This window comes from Hemiscyllium ocellatum, chromosome 5 (assembly GCF_020745735.1).
Source record: "Hemiscyllium ocellatum isolate sHemOce1 chromosome 5, sHemOce1.pat.X.cur, whole genome shotgun sequence".
In the NCBI taxonomy this organism is placed as follows: domain Eukaryota; kingdom Metazoa; phylum Chordata; class Chondrichthyes; order Orectolobiformes; family Hemiscylliidae; genus Hemiscyllium; species Hemiscyllium ocellatum.
In genome coordinates this window covers 128734370-128756972 of record NC_083405.1, presented here as the reverse complement: position 1 = coordinate 128756972, position 22603 = coordinate 128734370, and the positions used below count along the sequence as shown (strand labels likewise).

At 42.5% G+C, this 22603-nt stretch overlaps 1 protein-coding gene across 1 annotated transcript in view; it reads left to right on the top strand.

Annotated features, from left to right (window-relative positions):
• The first annotated feature begins 370 nt into the window (after positions 1–370).
• zbtb47b (zinc finger and BTB domain containing 47b) overlaps positions 371–22603 on the top strand; it is a 270356-nt gene continuing 248123 nt past the window's right edge. The window contains exon 1 of the mRNA XM_060825191.1: positions 371–461. The gene's annotated coding sequence lies outside the window, so the exon portion shown is untranslated. The remainder of the gene's footprint in view (positions 462–22603) is intronic.

Genomic DNA, 22603 nt, shown 5'->3' with positions numbered 1-22603 from the left:
GGTGGCGGAAATGTTGGCGGATGATTTGGTTTATGCGAAGGTTGGTAGGGTGGAAGGTGAGCATCCCGTGAATGAATCAAACAATCAATTTGCTGGGGTCTCGTCTCTTCCAGCCCCTTCGATCAGACAGCTCGGAGGCTGTGGGGTGTGAGTGAGGACAGCCCTCTCCGCAGGGGTAGACGCGATCTCTTTAAGAGAGCAGTGTGTCTGTCTATAGCCCGCCTCCCATCAACAATGCGGAAGAGCTTATCCATAGCCCGAGGGTAAACGCTGTACTTGGGGGATTGGAGTGTGAGCAGACCCAAGCGGAGGTTCCTCTCTCTCTATCTGTCCAGGGGAGGGTGGGATGGGCAGACAGTAATCAGTTTTGGTGTCTCACTGCTCTTGCATCCTACTTGGGACTGAACCGGAGGAACCTGGCTCTGAGTGCACTCTCTCTCTCTCTGCAAACTAGACCGTGGGTAAGTTTTTACAACCGACAGTTCGACTCTGCCTCCCCGCCCAAGTTCAAGTCGACTTTCTCCTTGCAACCTTCCCTTTAGATAGATTTGCAGATGTTTCTGAGCAAAGCGATGTGTCTCGCCCCCTTGTTCACCCCCCCCCCCCCCCCCCCGTTGCACGAGTCTTACAGATTAGCTCTTTCCGTTTTTATGTTAAAGCAATGATTACTTTATGTTTATATAAATAAATAATATTTCTCCTGCCAGGTGGGCCCTCGCTCTCCAGGGCAGTCCTCATGAATGAGTGCAAACTATATCAGACGGGTGGGAATCGAGGTGGATTTGTTTAATCCACACCCTGCCGGCCTCAGGTTGGGGAAAGTTTTGGCTCTGCTGGGGTTAGAGTGGTCCCGGGAACATCCCCCTCACCCCCGGGATAAACCCGAACTCCTCGGAACACCAAGTTACTGTGCTCACTGGGAACTAAAATTATACTAAACATTTTCTAATCTACTATCTTATAAACTGGATATAGCGCATGAAAAGGCCATTCTGCCCATTGTGTCGATTCTAGCTCCATTCTCCTGCCTTTTAACCTTTCAAAGTTTTAATCTTAATTCTCTGAAAGCACAGTCGAGTCCACTTCCAGGTCCTGACCACTTTACTGTGTAACTCTAGATTTTCTTTGACTCTTAAGCTGTTTTACCATTTTACCTTAAATTGATGCCCTCTCCTCCTCAATCCTACCCACCAATGGGAATGGTTTCTCCCTCTCTCTCGTTTTGAACACCTCTATCAAATCTAGTTCTAGGCACTGCATGTTAGTGAGAATGTAAAGTCAGAATAGTTTCTGAATAGTTTCCTAGAACTAGATTTAATACTGTAATTAATTATTGTTGAATCAAGTGAGTGGGACAGGAAACCTTTCTTTGGGGATAGAGTTTATTAACTACTCAGTCTTGCAGCTCCTTCAACACACTTACTCCCACTTATTACTCCTTTATATTGACTCAGTCAATCATCAACTAACCTCAGCTACATGCTTAGCTCCTGGCTATGTTGTGGAGGTGCCAGTGTTGGATTGGGGTGGACAAAGTCACATGACACCAGGTTATAGTCCAACAGGCGCATTTTGTGATTTCAAATAAACCTATTGGACATAACCTGGTGTTGTCTGACTTCTGACTCGCTTTATTGACAGATTTCCCTCTTTTAAAATAAAAACTTTTGAAGACACACAAAACTAAATTAAAATAAAATACATTTTGCATATCTTATTTTATAATTCTAACTGATCATTGACAAAATTGTACATCTTTTCATTCTGTATTATACAATCAACTTTTGCTAATCTCTCTCAAATAAAATGATGTTTAGTTATAAATTGACAAACAATTGATTTTTTTTCATATCCCTTGTAACACCAGGTGTCCATCTTCAAGAATCTCTTAACAATTTATTGGAGCAGGTGCCTATTATTTCAGAAATAATCTGACAAAGGGTGACTGTCTTTTTTTGTATGTTTTGTTTCCAATGTTTCCTCTACGGTATCAAGGTCAGTCCTCAACCCTTTCTGAGCAACATCCTTGACTGAGAGTACATTTTCTGAAAAGCATGATTATCCACAAAACATTCCACAGACAAACGTTTCTCAGATTGCTCCTTGAATATATAAATACACTCCGGGGTCAGTGTTAACTTGAATGCAACCACTTTCCAGTGAGATGAACTTAACTGAGGTATACACACTCCAACTGCATCTTTCAACCCATAGATATATTTGTTTAATTTCCACATCTTCCCTTCTATAATCACCTGTTTCCTTGGCTGTTTTCAAAATTTCTTTCCCCTTCCAAACTTGTCACCCAGTAACAATTTAGCTTTGTATTAATTCACTTTTGTTGTCAGGAGTAACTAGCTACATTTAAAAGGCACCTGGATGGATACGTTAACAGGAAGGGTTTTAGAGGGTTATAGGCAAAATGCTGGCAATTGAGATTGAATTAATTTAGGATATCTTAACTTGACATTGAAGAATTGGATTAAAGGATCTGTTTCTGTGCAGTACAACTCTGACTATATGAGTCAAAGAGCCAAGGTGATCTTCAGATCATTTTTCCTGCAGTAGGATAATCTACGTGAACATCCTGACCATCAAGTTTCACTATGAAACTCCTGGGTTTTCTGGCTTTATCCTTGTATGTTCCACCTGGGGGCCCCTTTTCTGTAGGACAAGGTTAGTGTTCCTCTATCTGGAGTTTCCGTATATACAACAAATGCTTTCCAGCTTCCCAACTCATTTTTTTTGTTTGGTCTCCAATTTGTTTGCTTCCACTAAAATTTTTTGGTTATCCATTTCTCATTCCTTCGTCGTTCTCCTCACAGACCGTGACCTCTATGTGCCTTCCTCTCTCATTCTGGGTGACTGAAATGAGATCTCCTCTTTCCGAGTACTGGAATTCCTTCTGCAAGTTCTCAATCACTTCCTAGGGCCATGTTTACTTTTAGAACTTGTATTGCGGTTTTCTGACCCTCCACATTTTTGCCTGGAATTACCAATGGATCTTACCTCCTGTCCGTCATCCGGCACATGTAACTGATGACTGTATTTACCAATGGCTTCCCCTTTTCTCTCTTCCATTTGCTGGACCCCTTGGGCAGATAAATTACAATGGTGCCAACTTTGAGTTGTCCACTGGGGCAAGTAGCCTTGTCCTGCATCTCTTCATAGACTGGGAAACTCGAGTTCCCATGCCTACAAAATAAAAGATGACATTTTTTTCCTTTTGGTCTCAAGCTTCAAGTTCACTGCCAGAGATTTGGTATAGAGTGATAGAGATGTATGGCACATAAACATATCCTTCGGTGCAACTTGTCCATGCTGACCAGAAATCCCACCCCAACTAGTCCCATTTGCCAGCACTTGACCCATATCCCTCCAAACCCTTCCTATTCATATATGCATCCAGATGCCTTTTAAATGTTACAATTGTATCAACCTCCACCACTTCTTCTGGCAGCTCATTCCATACACGCACCACCCTCTGTGCGAAAACGTTGCCCCTTAGATCCTTTTTATATCTTTCTTCACTCCTCCTAAACCTGTGCCCTCTAGTTCTGGATTCCCCCACCCCAGGGAAAAGACATTGACTTAATATCTTATCCTAGCTCCTCATGATTTCATAAACCTCCATAAAGTCACTCCTCAGCCTCTGACGCTCCGGGGAAAACAGCCCCAGCCTATTCAACCTCTCCCTATAGCCCAAATCCTCCAACATGCTTGTAATTCTTTTCTGAACCCTTTCAAGTTTCACAACATCCTTCCGATAGGAAGGACACCAGAATTGCACGCAATATTCCAACAGTGGCTTAACCAATGTCCTGTACAGCCGCAATATGACCTTCCAATTCCTGTACTCAATACTCTGACCAATAAAGGAAAGCATACCAAACACCTTCTTCACTGTCCTATCTACCTGCGACTCCACTTTCAAGGAACTATGAACCTGTACTCCAAGGTCTCTTTGTTCAGCAACACTCCCTAGGACCTTACCATTAAATGTATAAGTCCTGCTAAGATTTGCTTTCTCAATGCAACACCTCCCATTTATCTAAATTAAACTCCATCTGCCACTCCTCAGCTCATTGGCCCATCTGGTCCAGATCCTGTTGTAATCTGAGGTAACCCTCTTCGCTGTCCACTACACCTCCAATTTTGGTGTCATCTGCAAACTTATTAACTATACCTCCTCTGTTCACATCCAAATCGTTCGTATAAATGAAGAAAAGTAGAGGACCCAGCACCGATCCTTGTGGCACTTCATTGGTCACAGGCCTCCAGTCTGAAAAAACAACCCTCCACCATCACCCTCTGAATTCTACCTTTGAGCCAGTTCTGTATCCAAATGGCTAGTTCTCCCTGTATTCCATGGTATCTAACCTTGCTAACCAGTCTCCCATGGGGAACCTTGTTGAACATCTTACTGAAACCCATATTGATCATGTCCACTTCTCTGCCCTAGTCAATTCTCTTTGTTGCTTCTTCAAAAAACTCAATCAAGTTCATGAGACATGATTTCCCATGCACAAAGCAATGCTGACTATCCGAATCAGACCTTACCTTTTTAAAGTACATGTAAACCCTGTTCCTCAGGATTCCCTCCGACAAACATGCCACCACTGACATCGGGCTCACCGGTCTATAGTTCTCCAGTTTTTCCTTACCACCTTTCTTACACAGTGGCACAATGTTAGCCCACCTCCAGTCTTCCAGCATCTCATTTGTGACTAACAATGATACAAATATCTCAGCAAGGGACCCAGTAATCACTTCTCTAGCTTCCCACAGAGTTTGAGGGTACAACTGATCAGATCCTGGGGATTTATCCACTTATGCATTTTAAGGCATACAGCACTTCCTCCTCTGTAATATGGACATTTTTCAAGATGTCACCATCGAATTCCCCACATTCTATATCTTCCATGTCCTTCTCCACTGTAACCACTGATGCAAAATACTCGTTTAGCATCTCCCCCCTCCACCGCCTGTGCCTCCACACATAGGCCGCCTTGCTGATCTTTAAGGGGCCCGATTCTCTCCCTAGTTACCATTTTTTTGTTCTTAATGTACTTTGGATTCTCCTTAACCCTATTTGCCAAAGCTCTCACTTGATCTATCCTGTCCACACCTGACATATGCTTCCTTCTTTTTCTTAACCAAAACCTCAATTTCTTTAGACGTCCAGCATTCCCTGCGCTACCAGCCTTCCCTTTCACCCTGACAGGAATATACTGTCTTTGGACTCTTGTTATCTCATTTCTGAAGGCATCCCATTTTCCAGCTGTCCCTTTACCTGCAAACATCTGTCCCCTATCAGCTTTTGAAAGCTCTTGCCTCATACCATCAAAATTAGCCTTCCTCCAATTTAGAGCTTCAACCATGAGATCTGGTCTATCCTTTTCCATCACTATTTTAAATCTAATAGAATTATGGTCGCTGGCCCCAAAGTGCTCCCCCACTGACACCTCAGTCACCTGCCCTGCCTTATTTCCCAAAAGGAGGTCAAGTTTTGCACCTTCTATAGTAGGTACATCCACATACTGAATCAGAAAATTTTCTTGCACACACTTAACAAATTCCTCTCCATTTAAACCCTTAACACTATGGCAGTCCCCACCTATGTTTGGAAAGTTATAATCCCCTACCATAACTACCCTATTATTCTTACAGATAACTAACATCTCCTTACAAATTTGTTTCCCAATTTCCCTCTGACTATTAGGGGGTCTATAATACAATCCCTATCAGGTGATCACCCCTTTCTTTGTTTCTCAGTTCCACCAGGGTAACTTCCCTGGACATATTTCCAGGAATATCTTCCCTAAGTACACCAGTAATGCTATCCCTTATCAAAAATGCTACTCCCCCTCCTCTCTTGCCTCCCTTTCTATCCCTTCTATAGCATTTGTATCCTGGAACATTAAGCTGCCAGTCCTGCCCATCCCTGAGCCATGTTTCCGTAATTGCTATGATATCCCAGTCCCATGTTCCTAACCATGCCCTGAGTTTATCTGCCTTCCCTGTTAGGCCTCTTGCATTGAAATAAATGCAGTTTAATTTATTAGTCCTACCTTTTCTCAGCTTTGTCCCAGCTGACCCTAATGGTTTGACTGGCTTCTTTTCCCAACTGAACCAGTTTCACATTGGTCACTTTCCTCACTATCTCCCTGTGTCACTGAACCCCCCTCCCCACCTTACTAGTTTAAATCCTCCCTAGCAGCTCTAGCGAATCTTCCTGCCAGTATTTTAGCCCTCTTCCAATTTAGGTGCAATCAATCCTCTTTGTACAGGTCACTTCTACCCCAAAAGAGATTCCAATGATCCAAAAATGTGAACCTTTCTCCCATACACCAACTCCTCAGCCATGCATTCATCTGCTTTATCCTCCTATTCCTGCCCTTCGCTAGTTCATAGCACCGGGAATAATCCAGATATTACTATTCCCGAGAACCTCCTTTTTAAATTCCTGCCTAACTCTCTGTATTCTCCCATCAGAATCTCATCATTTTCCCTCCCTATGTCATTGGTTCCAATGTCTACTATGACCTCCTGCTGGTCCCTCTTCCCCCTTGAGAACATTCTGTACTCTGTCTGAGACATCCTTGATCTTGACACCAGGGAGGCAACACACTGTTCTGATTTTTCGCTGCTGGCCGCGGACACGTCTATCTGTGCCTCTGAGTAGAGAGTCACCTATCACAATCGATCACTTGGAACCCAACATACTCCTTATTACATTAGTGCCAGTCTCGACACCAGAAACTTGGCTGTCCATGCTCTGTTCCCCTGAGAGTCCATCATCCCCTACATTTTCCAAAACTTGTTTGAAATGGGGATAGCCACAGAAGACTTCTGCACTGCCTGTCTACCTCTCCTACCCTTCCTGGAGTTAACCCATCTATGTGACTGTATCTGTGGCTTTTCTCCCTTGCTATGACTGCCAACCATCACTTGTAAATTCCTTATTACTTCTAACTATCACTCCAACTGTTCCAGTTGATCTGATGGGATTTGCAATCAAAAACATTTCCTGCAGACATAATCCTCAGTAATATGAAAAGTCTCTCTAAACTCCCACATCCAACAAGAAGAGCATATCACTCTACTAAAGACCATCTTTGCTTCTTCACAATCTACAGACCCAGAAAATAGCACCATCTTATTGCTCTTAAAAAAAAAACACTGCTCCGGGCTAACTGAATACTTATAGCTTATACTTTTAAAATTTAAAATTTGATCTCAATGAAACATATAATCAAGAAAGAACCCACTCCACTCACTATTGTAGGTTTACAGCAAGGCTGCGTTTAAAAACTGTGCACTTATCAGTTCCTGTGCTGTGAGCTCTTCCACACAGGTTCCTCCAAGATCAATTGGGAATTTTGCTATATAAGTTTTCCTAGATGCACTCTGATGTCCAGAGATACATGAATTCAAACAGCAAAGGCAGTAACTGCGCAGATGCACCGTTGTGTCAGTTAGCAGTGTGGGTTTCTCTCTCTCTCTCTCTCCTTCACTGACCATGTGCTCCCCTTCTCCCTTTTAAAAGTGCCATTGTTTTGACTTTTTTTCTCCCAAGTTCCAAAACAATGCAACCGTGTTTAAAATGGTAATTGTTGCTTCTAGATTTCGAGGAAATCACCTCAAAACTAAAATACTTCAAAAAAGGAGCAGTTCTTACAGCCACACATTTTTTCCCATCCTCTGTTTTAGATTACCCACGTCTGTTGCAAATAGAACATGCTGTACTGGATTTACATATACTGCATTTTAGATTAAATTCCCTACAGTATGAAAACAGGTCATTTGGCCCAACAAGTCCACATTGACCCTTGAAAGAGTATCCCAGCCAGACCCATTCCCCTACCTTATATTTAGCCCTGACTAATGCACCTAATGCTATGGGCAATTTAGCCTGGCCAATTCACCATGCTGCCTGTTACGTTTGGGAAACGGCAGCATGGTGGCTCAGTGGTTGGCACTGCTGCCTCACAGTGCCAGGGACCTGAGTTCCATTCCAGTCCTGGGCGACTGTCTGTGTGGAGTTTGCACATTCTCCCCGTGTCTGTGTGGGTTTCATCCGGGTGTTCTGGTTTCCTCCCACAGTCCAAAGATGTGCAGGTTAGGTGGTTTGGCCATGCTATATTGCCTGCAGTATTCAGTGATGTGCAGGCTAGGTGGGTTAGCCATGGGAAATGCAGGGATGGGGTGGGATGCTTTTTGAAGGGTCAGTGTGGACTTGATGGACCAAATAGCCATCAGGTCCATTCCAGCTCTGGGTGAAGCATTCCAGTCTGACCTATTCCTCACTCTGTCCACACAGCCCTGCAACTAAAGATCTTCCAAGTTTGTCAGATTTCGTTTTGAATTAATCACCCTCACTGCTAATTTCTGATTGTTCACTGTCTAAGAAATTATTTCCTCATGTTCTGCCTGCATCACTTGTCCAAAACTTTAAGACTGTTTCCCTCTATCCTTGTGTCATCCACTAATGGGAGTAGCTTTTCTTTGTCCACCTTGTCTAAATATGTCCTAATCCTGTAAGTGTCTCTCAAATCTCTTTCGTATCTTTTCCTCCAAAGAAGACTGCAATTGCTCTGAGCTAACCTTGTAGGCAATGGCCTAGTGGTATTATCACTAGGCTATTAATTCAGAAACTCAACTCATGTCCTGGTGACCGGGGTTCAAATGCTGCCATGGCAGATGATGGAATTTGAGTTAAATGAAAAAGTTAAGAATCTACTGATGACTATGAATGAAATTGTTGGTAAAATTGTGTGTTCTGAGGAAGGGTCACTCAATCCAAAATGTTTGGATCAGAAATTGGCTGAAAGAAGACAGAGGGTGGTGGTTGATGGGAAATGTTCATCCTGGAGTTCAGTTACCAGTGGTGTACCGTAAGGATCTGTTTTGGGGTCACTGCTGTTTTGTCATTTTTAGAAATGACCTGGATGAGGGGGTGGAAGGGTGGTTTAGTAAATTTGCGGATTACACTAAGGTCGGTGGAGTTGTGGATAGTGACGAAGGATGTTGTAGGTTACAAAGGGACATAGATAAGCTGCAGAGCTAGGCTGAGAGGTGGCAAATAGAGTTTAATGCAGAAAAGTGTGAGGTGATTCACTTTGAAAGGAGTAACAGGAATACAGAGTACTGGGCTAATGGTAAGATTCTTGGTAGTGTGGATGAGCAGAGGGTTCTCTGTGTCCAGGTACATAGATCCTTGAAAGTTGCCACCCAGGTTATAGGGTTATTAAGAAGGCATATGGTATGTTAGCTTTTATTGGTAGAGGAATTGAGTTTCGGAACCATGAGGTCATGCTGCAGCTGTACAAAACTCTGGTGCGGCCGCACTTGGAGTGTTGTGTACAGTTCTGGTCACCACATTATAAGAAGGATGTGGAAGCTTTGGAAAGGGTTCAGAGGAGATTTACTCGGGTGTTGCCTGGTATGGAGGGAAGGTCTTATGAGGGAAGGCTGAGGAATTGAGGCTGTTTTCGTTGAGAGATAGTTGAGAAGTGACTTAATTGAGGCATATAAGATGATCAGAGGGTTAGATAGAGTGGACAGTGAGAGGGTTTTTCCTGGGATGGTGATGGTTAGCACGAGGGGACATAGCTTTAAATTGAGGGGTGATAGATATAGGACAGATGTCAGAGGCAGTTTCTTTATTCAGAGTAATAGGGGCGTGGAACACACTGCCTGTAACAGTAGTAGACTCGCCAACTTTAAGGGCATTTAAGTGGTCATTGGATAGACAAATGGATGAGAACGGAATGGTGTAGATTAGATTGGCTTCAGATTGATGCACAGGTCAGCACAGCATCGAGGGTCAAAGGGTCTACACTGTGCTGTTGTATGTTCTATTAACTCTGATTTCTCTCCATTGCTGCCAGACCTGCTGAGCTTCTGAGCAATCCGTTTTTTGCGGGGGAAAAACCCATCTGGTTTATTAATGTCCTTCAGGGAAGGAAACTGCCATCCTTTCCTGGTCTGGCCTGCATGTGACTCCAGACCAGAGCAACGTGGTTGACTCTAACTACCCTCTGCGCAATTACGGGTGGGCAATAAATGTTGGCACGAGCCAGTGACCCCCATATCCATGAATGAATAAATAAAAACAGAAGTAAAATCCTGAAAGTAAACCTTCTCTGCATCCTCTGGCTGTGAGAGCCTTGGTTTATAATTGTATATAACGGATGATTTTATGTGATTGATTTTGAAACATAGAGATTAAATGCAGCCTCCTAATAATGAGGAAGTGCTCCATAGTTTTGGTGAAGTTTCAGTTTGGAATGACTTGCAGTCGAGATGGGGAGGGGAGCGGCAATATTTTTATAAATGTCACGTTATATTTTTAACATGAACGGTATTTGTGATTCAGCACAATGCTATCAATGTTACACCATTGTTGGCACCATCAGAATGTTTTGAGATAACATATTGTTCTGTTTCAGTACTTTTGTAGTACTTTAATTGCTGATGTACCCCAAATGAGATCTCTGTCTGTGTTAATTGTGTAATGTGGAAATGTTTTGATCTCAATGTTCCACTGGAAAATTGTTCTGTTTCTGGGTGACTGGAAAACCGTCTTAGTCGGAGAAGATCATGTTAACTATTAACTAGACTGAGATGGCATACATATTTTTCAAATCCACTTCTCCCTTTTAAGACAATATTGTCTTCGTTGGAACTGCAATTAAGCATCTTCACTATCTCTAAGAATGGGAGTTTAACTCCTTCGAACCTGTTAACACTGGGAGATTGTGATGCTGAATGGCTGTAAGCTTTGAGCATGAGCACACGCTCAGACATGTGTGTTCACACACATGCCCCTACCCTGTGTGTGCATTGCATGCTTTAAATGAGAGTTTGATGGTTGCACCTGGGCTGATTGGACAGCTCTGACAGAGAGCCAGTGGAGCTATAATAGGCCAAATAGCCTCTTTCTGTACAGTGCTGTTGTTCTGAATCTGGGAATTGCGATGGGATCCCAACCTAATGGAGGTCAGGCTGTGTTCTGGACTGACAGAATCTCAATTCTTCCCCATTATTTGATTGTTTATTCATTTGTTCTTGGTGCTGGGCAGTTTTCTTTTTGAGGGGAAAGAGCAGATGGTGGGGTTAATTGAGTACATAACAACATAAGACAAGGAGCAGGAGGAGGCCATCTTGCCCTTCGAGCCTGCTCCATCATTCAATAAGATCTTTCCATGGACTCAGCTTCACTTATCTGCCCACTCACCATATCCCTTAATCCCTTTATTGTTTAAAAAAAATCCATCTTAGCTTTAAAAGTGAAATAGTGTCAACCACTTCACTAGGCAGGGAATTCTATAGCTTTACAACCCCCTGCGTGAAGAAGTTCCTTCTCAATTCAGTCCTAAATCTGCTCCCTTAATCTTGAGGCTATGCCCTCTTGTCCTAGTTTCACCTGCTGGTGAAAACATCCTCTCTACATCTATCTTATCTATTCCCCTTATATGTTTCTATAAGACTACCCCCGCTTTCTTCTGAATTCCAAAGAATATAATTCCGGTCTACTCAGCCTCTCGTCATAAGCCAACCCCCTCAACTCTGGACTCAACCCAGTGAACTCCCTCTGCACCCCCTGTAGTGCCAGGACATACTTTCTCAAGTAAGGAGGCCAAATCTGCACCCAGTACTCCAGGTGTGGCCTCACCACTACCCTGTACGGCCGCAACATAACCTCCCTGCTTTTAAACTCAATCTCTTTAGTAATGGAGGACAAAATTCCATTTGCCTTCCTAATTACCTGCAGACCAACCTTCTGTGACTCATGCACAAGGACACCCAGGTCCCTCTGCAGAGCAGCATGCTGCAGCCTCTTACTATTCAAGTAATAATCCTTTTACTGTTACTGTGACCAAAATGGATGACTTTGCATTTATTAACATTGTATTCCACTGCTAGACCTTTGCCCACTCAATTAAAGTATCTATGTTCCTCTGCAAAGTTTCACAGTCCGTTGCACACTTCGCCCTGCTACTTATCTTAGTGTCATCTGCAAATTTTGACACACTATGCGTGGTCCCCAACTCCGAATCATCTATATAAATTGTGAATAATTGCAGTCCCAACACTGATCCCTGAGGCACACCACTAGTTACTGATTGCCAGCCACCTATCCCCACTCTTTGCTTCCTGTTAGTCAACCAATCCTCTATATGTACTAAAACTTTACATGTAACGCCATGCATCTTTATCTTACGCAGTAGTTTCTTGTATGGCACCTTGTTGAAGGCCTTTTGGAGATCTCAGTACATCACATCCACTGGGTTCCCATTGTCTACTGTACTTGTAATGTCATCATAACATTCCAAAAGATTAGTTAAGTATGACCTGCTCTTCATGAACCCATGCTGCATCTGCCCAACGGGACAATTTCTATTGAGATACCTTGCTATTTCTTCCTTGATAATAGACTCCAGCATCTTCCCCACCACAGAAGTTAAGCTAGCCGGTCTATAATTCTCCATCTTTTGTTTATCCCCCTCTTTTTAAACAGTGGCGTCACATTTGCTGTTTTCCAATCTGCTGGGACTGCCTCAGAGTCCAGCAAATTTTGGAAAATTACCATCAGTGCACTACTTATTTCTCCTGCAATCTACCCTGGGATGCATTCCATCCGGGCCAGGAGACTTGTCTATCCTTAGCTCCGTTATCTTGTCCAACTCTACCTCTTCCATAATAATTATTGTTTCCAGGTCCTCACATTCACTTGTCTCTTTGTCAATTATTGACATGCTATTAGTGTCCTACATTGTGAAAACTAATACAAAATATCTGTTCAATGCCTCTGTCATTTCATCATATCCCGTAACTAAATGCCCCTCCTCTATAGGACCAACGTTTATGTTAGCTACTCTTGGGGTGGCACGGTGGCTTAGTGGTTAGCATTGTTACCTCACAGCACCAGGGACCTGGGTTTGATTCCTGCCTCGGTTGACTGCATGGAGTTTGCACATTCTCCCCATGTGCGTGTAGGTTTCCTCCCACAGTCCAAAGATGTGCAGTTCAGGTGAACTGGTCATGCTAAATTGCCCATAGTGATAGGCGCATTAGTTAGAGATCTGGGTGGGTTACTCTTCGGAGGGTCGGTGTGGATTTGTTGGGCTGAAGGGCCTGTTTCCACGCTGTAGGGAATCTAATCTAATCCTTCGTTTTATATATTTATAGAAACTTTTGCTATCTGTCTTTATATTCTGTGCTAGTTTTTTCTCATAGTCTATCTTACTTTTCTTTATTGCTCTTTTTGTGGCTTTCTGTTGACCTTTTAAGGTTTTCTCAATCTTCTTGTTTCCTGCTGTCCTTGGCCACTTTGTATGCCTTCTCTTTCAATTTGATAGCCTTCCTTATTTCCTTAGACACCCATGGCAGATTACCCCTTTCCTTACAGTCTTTCCTTTTCAATGGAATATAACTTCGCTGAGCACTTTGAAAAATTGCTTTGAAAGCCCTCCACTGCTTGTCAACTGTTCCACTGTAAAATCTTTGCCAGTCTACTTTCGCCAAGTCCTCCCTCATCCTATTGTAGTCTCCCTTGTTTAAGCATAGGACCCTGTTAATGGATTTTATTTTCACGCTCTCCATCTGTACTCTAAGTTTAACCATACTGTGATCACTCCTTCCCAGAGGATCCCTAACTGAGAGGTCATTAATTATTCCTGTCTGTTTTATCAACGAGTCAGCAGGAGCACGACGGGTAGAATGGCCATTGAGTCATGTATGTCTGTATCTCTGGTGATTTTTGGTTGGAGTTGATTATATGTTTTGCCAACTGAGCAGTCACTAGACTATAAAAGCTGCTGTAAAAAATGAGGTCTGCAGATGCTGGAGATCACAGCTGAAAATGTGTTGCTGGTCAAAGCACAGCAGGCCAGGCAGCATCTCAGGAATAGAGAATTCGACGTTTCGAGCATAAGCACCGCCCTCCTAACCTGCAATCTTCTTCCTGACCTCTCCGCCCCCACCCCACTCCGGCCTATCACCCTCACCTTGACCTCCTTCCACCTATCCCACCTCCATCGCCCCTCCCCCAAGTCCCTCCTCCCTACCTTTTATCTTAGCCTGCTTGGCTACTCTCTCTCATTCCTGATGAAGGGCTTATGCTCGAAACGTCGAATTCTCTATTCCTGAGATGCTGCCTGGCCTGCTGTGCTTTGACCAGCAACACATTTTCAGCTATAAAAGCTGCTGATTGTTCCGAGAGGGTTTGACACTGCAGTGGAGCGTTAGTAAGTGCAAGTTAGTTTGTCTCGTTGATTGTTGCTGTTGCTAGCTGGTTAGCAGTTCTCTCTCATGAGTGATTGCGAAAGGAGGCAGTATTGGGTTTAATTTTCCCTTTGCTTCTAAATCGTTTTTCTGTTGTACAGAGATTGCCCCTTTCTCAATTTGTTGTGAAGATTGCTGATGTGCTTGTTTTCTCTGGTTGGGTGAATTGGCCATGCTTAATTGCCCATAGTGTTTAGGGATGTGTAGGTTAGTTGCATTAGTCAGGGGTAAATGTTGATTAATAAGGCAGGGGAAATTGGTTTGGGTGGGATACTCTTCAGAGGGTCATTGTGGACTTATTGGGCCGAAGAGCCTGTTTCCACACGGTAATGATGCTATGATTCTAATTCTCTACCGCAATTTCCTACTTTTAAGGTACTTGTTAAAACCTCCCTTACAGACAGGGGTTTTGATACTCCTATTAACTGTCTCCTTGTTGTCATTTTAATAACCTGTCAAGCACCAGGGAGATGGTTCATTACGTTAAAGGTGCTATGTAAATACAAGTTGTTCTTGGACATGTAAAGTGTAATTAAACTGAGTTGCGCAGCTTCTTGATTTGATGGGTGTTTTATTGTGAAAATCCCCCAGTTATTTTGAGATTTTAAGCAATTTAATTTTTAACCCTTTTTTTTGAGAAAAGTCCCATTCTCTTCGGAATTTGCTGTAATTCCCTATAGTTTCTGTAAGGGTCAAAGGTGATGGGGGGGAAAAAGCAGGAGCAGGGTATTGAGTCAGATGATCGGCCATGAGTGATGCAGCATCATGAAGGGCTGAATGGCCTATACATGCTCCTCTTTTCCCCTTTGGAATTTTTTGGGCTTGTGACCAACCAGCATGGTTGCTGTGGTGACATTACCTCAGTATTAGTGTAGTGTAAGAGGTGACCATTCACCCATCGTGCTTGCACTAGCTCTCTGAATGAGCCCCCCCACTAAGTCTGTATATTCCTCCTTTTCTGATAACAAACTAACTCCCTTTTGAGTTGCCTCGATTTGAACCTGCCTCCACCACACCCTTAGCTCTGGACTATGTCCTGCCCAAGACTTTCCCCTCCTTCAACTTTAGAACATAGAACAGTACAGCACAGGAACAGGCCCTTTGGTCTGCCATATCTGTATGCTGACCATGATATTGTAAATTAATCCTATCTGCCTGCACAAGGTCCCTATTCCTCTATGCCCTGCCTGTTCATGCATCTGTCTAAATGCCTCTTAAATTTTGCTATCACATGTCCTTCTCCAACCTCCCGTGGCAGTGTGTTCCAGCACCGACGACCTTCTGTGTAAACAGAAAAACTTACCTTGCACATCTCCAGCAAACTTTCTCCCTCTCACCTTAAACCTATTCCCCTTTAGTATTTGACACTTCCACTCTGAGGGAAAGGACTCAATAAGCAGGAGAATCGACGTTTCAGGCATAAGCCTGAAGAAAGGCTTTTTTCCGAAACGTCGATTATACTTCTATAAGGGCATCCCTCAGCCTCTGACACGCTATTGAAAACAATTGCGAATACACTCTAATCCAGGCAACATCCTGGGTAAACCCCTTGTGTACCCTTTCCAAAACCTTTACATCCTTCCTGTAGTGTGGGGACCAGAACTGCACACAGTACTTTAAATATGGCCTCACTAACGTGACTTGCCAACTTTTATACTCAGTGCCCTGACTGATGGAGGCAAGCATGCCAAATGCCTTCTTTACAACCTTATGCACTTGTACCCCAAGATCCTGCTGTATATCATTGTTCCTAATCGTCCTGCCATTTACTGTATACTTCCCTCTTGTGTTTGACCTCCTAAAATGCATTACCTCACACTTGTCCAGATTAAATTCCATCTACCATTTCTCCACGTAACTTTCCAACTGATCCATACCCTGCTATACCCTTTGATAACCTTCCTCACTATCCACAACCACCAATTTTTTTGTCATCTACAAACTTACGAATCTGACCTATATTTTCATTTAAGTCATTTCTATAAGTTACAAACAACAGAGGTCCCAGCACTGATCCTTGCAAAATACCACCAGTCACAACTCTCCATTCAGAAAAGCCCCCCATAACTAACTTGGTCTTCTATCACCAAGCCAATTTTGTAACTAATTTGCCAACTCACCATTGATCCCATATGACTACCATGAGGGACCTTGTCAAATACTTCAGTAAAGTCCAAGTAGATAACATCTACTGCCCTACCCTCATCAGTCATCATCTTCATTTCATCAAAACTATATCAAATTTATGAGCTAAGACCTCCCCAGCACAAAGTCATCCCTTTATAAGTTCATTCTTTTCCAAATGCAAGTACATTTGTTAAAATATGTTAACTGGGTGTGTATCTGAGACGCCAACTGACATTTTCAGGATCTTAAACCAGCAGCCAATTTCTGCAAATTATTTGCATTATGACAGGACTTAACTGGCTATGTATGAATACTGTGGAACGTGTTGACGTTGATTAGGGTGCTATTAAAAAGTGAGTGTTTTGGAGATTGAAGCAATGAGTTTGGCTGTTCCAGTGGGGGGACAGAGGGATGGCATGATGATACTGTATGTGGCGCTTCAATGCGGGGGAGGGGTATAAGAGGCTGGCATGCAGATGAGTCGAGTGGATATTAATTCTGAAGTGACAATCTATGATTCCTGTCTGAGAAAGCTTTCAGACGGAGACAGGTTCCAATTAAAATCTGTTTAAAAGCAGGCAGGCAATCATGCTTGGGATCACAATATTTTGCCTTTTTGACTTTAGATTTGGAAGGAGCTGTGTGTACTTCCACCTGACTATTGACAACTTGATGAAAGGCTACGCTGCATGTTTGTCGAGTGTGATTTGGTAACTTGAAGCTAAAAGTAAAAAAGGCTGCAATAGGCTTCGATTTGATTTGTAACCTCAAATTCAACTCTGAAGGAGAGACGTATTGGACCCAAAACATTAACTGTTTTCTCTCTCTTTCTCCTGAACTGCTGAGTTTCTTTAGCACTTAGTGTTTGTTTCAGATTTCCAGCATCTGCCATGTTTTGCTTTTGATTAACCTCCCCCCTCCCACATAACAAGAATCTACCTAATTGTACCTGAACAATATTCGAGGATGCTTTGAGTTATAAAGAAAGGCTGGGACTTTTTCCAGTCGAGTGTAGGAGGTGGTGTAGACCGTTTATAAAACCATGAAATGTATAGATAGAGTTAATGGTAGTTGTCTTTTCACTAGAATGAGGGAACTTCAAGACAAGGGGACAGAATTTTAAGGAGAGAGATTTAAAAAAGACATGTGGGACAAATCTTTTAGAGGGTGGTTCATGTATGGCATGAACTCCCAGAGGAAGTGGTGGATGTGAGTACAATTACGATGTTTAAAAGATATTTGGATAAATATGTGAATGGGGAAGGTTGGAGGGACATGGGACATGAGCAGGCAGGTTTAGTTTGGGATTATGTTTGACATGGACTGGTTGAACCAAGGGTTTGTTTCCACGCTGTGTCATTCTGACTGTACTCCCACTACCTTCTCAGGAAGAGAGTTCCAAAAACTGAAATCCCTTCGAAAGAAAATAAATTCCTCAACTCCATTTTAAATGGAGTCCCTTTATTTTTAACCAGTGACCCCTATTTCATGAAAGGCCACACATCCCATGAATGAATATTAAAGCAAATAGGTTTAACTTTTCAAGTAGCATATGAGGCTTGTCCAGAAGAGTCTTGTAATGAGTTTTAAAAGTGACACTCAACAAGAACTGTTCACTCTTCTGCCTCCACTTGTTACAGATTTCCAGCATTTTGCCTTTATTTCAGATATCCAACTTATGTAGTGTCTTGCTTTTACTATAATCAGTTTTGTATTGGTCTGGTCAGGGGAGATCTCCCCTGTTATTCTTCAAAGTGGTACCATCCGATTTCAATGAACAACTTTGTTCTCATGCTAACATTTCTGTTCAGGGCCTGCTATAGTGTTCCAATGAAGCTTAACGCTAGCTAGAGGAGCAATATCCCATTTTCTACTTTGGCACTTTAAAGCTTCTTGGACTCTAATATTAAATTCCAAGACTTCAGACCTCTGTAGTTTACTATTCTTCCATCCCCAACCTCTTCCAGCTGTTTTATGCTTGTCTTGTTGGCTTTACCATCAGCAGAGTGGACCTGTTTTATCCCTTTCCCACAATCATTCGCGCCTACTTTACATCTGAATCACTCCTTTACCACTGATATTGTTATGTTATTCAGGTGGATATCCTCAATAGGTATGGGTTACTACCGGATTAAACTACAGTACCTCGGGCATATACCTGAGGCCGTTACCTGTCAAGTTTACCAGTGGTCCCTATTGACTGTATGGTCCTGATAGCTACAAACTCGGCTGGGTTTATCGCAGGTCTCTAGGTCCCTTCAGTTTATCCTTTCACCTAGGAGTGAGAGGGATTCACTTTAAGTCAATCCTAATGCCTTCTCAGCTAAGTTCTAGACTTAACATACCAACACAATGGTAAACATATCTTATCAAATAAAGGTTCGGCGAATACGAAGTGTGTGGTGTAAAATATAATAGAAATTTATCAATATAATAAGTTGAATACTCACAATCAGATGTTTTCAGTTAATCACAATCGTTACAGCCCTTTTGAATGTTCTTAAAAGATACCTAGGATAAAAGCAGAGCTTAATACCTGAGTGTCCCAAATGGGATCTTCATAGACTAGCGTGTATCAGCTAGTTGGTTCAGATTGTATCTTCTTCAGGCTAGAATGCAGTGCCTCAACCGAGAATCTTTTAGGCAGGCGTATTTCAGCAAGCTCTTAGCCGTCTGTGTATGTTTCATCCGATCGGTCCGTATTTTGCACAAATGTGTCTTTTCTGCAAGCCTGGTGGTTCAGAGGATGGTTGGGTGACTCATTGTCTGTGTTTCAAGACAAGAGTGAGTTCTGTCTGTTTTAGCTCTGCTTTATATCCCTTACAGTCTAAGTTAAGCAATTACATCATTTGTTTAAAGAACTGGAATCTCAAACTGTGCCTCGGTCAGCATTGTTTAAAGGTCGCGTTAAACACTTAATTAGCTGAGAAAACAATAAGTAGCTGATAAGTAGCTGGTAGAGAGCAGTTGCCACATAGTCATAGTTATACTTAATTGTTGCTAGGCTAAAATACAATAAAGAGTTAATAGTATCATTGTTGCTACAATCTAATATAATCAGGTAAAATTCCACAGAAGAATTGAGTCTTTTCATGAAGAAGTAGACAGATCCCATGACACTTAACGAGTTAATAGCATCATTGCTGTTAAGCTTAATCTTATACAATATAATATAATCAGGTAAAATTCCACAGAGGAATCGAGTCTTTTCATGAAGAAGTAATGGATCCCGTGACAATATCACTCCCTTTTTTTTATCTTTTGCTCCAGGAAGTGCACCATCTCATCCAATCTTGCTCTTCCTCCCCCTCTATCGACAGCATTAAAGAAACACAACTTTGCAGCTCCTTTTTCTTCTGAAGAAGAGTCATCATGGACTCAATGCGGCTTCTCTCACTGCAGTCCTGCTGAATTTCACCAGCACTTTTTGTTTCTATTTCATGAGATATATTGACTCTTCGGGACCATGGATTGATATATGATCTGGATGATGACCCCTCCGACAGTCTACATTTTTACGCCCCGGTGTCTAAACTGTGGTATAATCATTTCTAAACAAAAACTGAAAGAACCGCAGAGGCTGAAAATCCGAAATGAAAAGGGAAGTTGCCGGAAATGCTCAGCAGGTCTGACAGCATCTGTGGGGAGAAATCAGAGTTAATGTTCTAGTGACCCTTCCTCAGAACTCAATATAATTACTTCTGATTTGGAAGTGAGAATGCTATTAACAGGTCCACAGCCACCACATGAAGCTAGGCAAAAGTGAGGACTGCAGATGCTGGAAATCCGAGTCTAGATTCGAGTAGTGCTGGAAAGGCACAGCAGGTCAGGCAGCATCCGAGGAACAGGAAAATCAACGTTTCAGACAGAAGCCCTTCATCAGGACTGAAAGGTCGGTTTTCCTGCTCCTCAGATGCTGCCTGACCTGCTGTGCTTTTCCAGCACCACTCTAATCACCACATGAAGCTGCTCACTTCACCTCTGGCCCAGATCTTTGACAAAGTGGCACTCTGTCACAGTAAGGGGCCACCTCTGACGTTTGAAGGGCACCAAGATGGAGGTCCAAAATGGCTACTCTCTCTCACTGACAGATAAACTAAAAATTATCGTTCAACGTTTTAGTATTTATTCAAAAGTTGTGCTCTAGGCTTTGGATATTGCTGGAGAAATGAATGCCTGACATTTAGCACCCACTTCATTATCACATCAGCACAGGGTAGGTTCAAAGTGAGTTCCAGTACATTACTAAACAACATACTCCTAACCTTTAGTCTTCACTTAGCAATTGTCAAAGGATGGTCAGCTGCTGGATATGCTCCTGAATTTAAACCAGGAGCAGTCAGCAAGATTAGAGTGAGGAGGGATTCAGGATTTAATGTAGATCCTGCTCTCTGTGCACCTTCTCTGCAGCTGTAAATTTGTATTCCTTGCTCTGTTCTGTTACCCTGATGCACTTTGTATGTTATGATCTGCCTGTACTGCATGCAAAACAAACATTTAATTGTACCTAGATACATGTGACAATAATAAATCAAAAGCAGCAGAAATATGAGCAGGTGTCCCAGATGAAGAACGAAACACACACAAAATAGATCAGCTGGGAACCCAAATCTTACATTTTAATTAAAATATCAAAACATATAGTTTTGTCTTTCAAGGCGACAGTGCTAGTTATTTGCTTCTGTGTTGAGTGTTATTTAAATGAGGATAAGTTTGCAGAAAGCTTCAGCACAGAGGGATTTGGGAGTCTTCATCCATTAATCACAATAAAGCTAGCAACCAATTTCAGCAGGTAATAGGAAAGGCACATGGAATGTTGACCTTTATTCCAAAGGGAATGGAGTATAAAAGTAGGGAGGTTTTGCTACAACTATACAAGGGACTAGCCAGAGCGCAGCTGGAATACTAGGAACAGTTTCTGACCCCTTCTTGAGGTAAACCTGACTGAAAATCATAGAAATACTACAGTGTGGAAACATGCCATACAGCCCATTCAGCCCAAACCGCCCCACTGAAGACTTATTGGGCTGAATGGCCTATGTTTTATGTTTTGATGATTTTGTTTAGTCGTGAATAGTATTCTCTCCTTTCTGAACGTCTGTATTACATTTTCTTCTAAACTTCTCTATTTTCAGGAGAACAATCCTAGCTTCCCGATTTTTTTTTTTTGTCACCACTTTGATTTGAATTGATTTATTATTGTACCGAGATAGAGAGAAGTATTGTTTTGCATACTATCCAGACAAATCATGCCTTCTATAAGTGCTTTACATCAAGGTAGTAGAACAGAATGCAGAATGTAGTGTTACAGCTACAGAGAAGGTGCAGAGAAAGATCAACTCTACTTTTGATAGGTCCATTCGTGAACAGCGGGGAAGAAGCTGTTCTTGAATCTGTTGATGTGTTTCCAAGCTTTTGTATCTTCTGACCAATGGAAGAAGGTGGGAGAGAGTATAACTGGGGTGGGAGGGGTCTTTGATTATGTTGGCTGCTTTCCCGAGGCAGTGGGAAGTGTAAGTGGAGTCAATGGATGGAAGAAAGTGAGGTCTGCAGATGCTGGAGATCACAGTTGAAAATTGTGGTGCTGGAAAAGCACAGCAGGTCAGGCAGCATCCTGACTAATGTAGACTCCCCTGCTCCTTGGCTGCTGCTTGACCTACTGTGCTTTTCCAGCGCCATACTTTGAGACTCAATGGATGGAAGCAAAAACAGAAATTGCTGGAAAAGCTTAGCAGGTCTTGCAGCATCTGTGGAGAGAAAACAGAGTTCATGTTTCGGGTCAAGTGATCCTTCATCAGACCAATAGACGCTGCCAAACCTGCTGACCTTTTCTAGCAATTTCTGTTTTTGTTTCTGATTTACAGCATGTGCAGTTCTGTCAGTTTTTATTTAATGGAAAGAAGGCTGGTTTGCGTGATGGAATGGGCTGTGATCACAGCTCTCTAATTTCTTGCAGGACAGAAAATTGTAACATTACTGATAGTCCTTTTAGATTCTTCCATCCAAAATATTGATGACTGCTCTGGAGCTATCAAGTCTGTACCTTGCCTTCTTATCAGAAGTAGCCTTCTGACTTGTAGTTACATTTGGCATTGACTGTCTGTTTGAAGAATTGAAAATGTGTTGCTGGTTAAAGCACAGCAGGTTAGGCAGCATCCAAGGAACAGGAAATTCGACGTTTCGG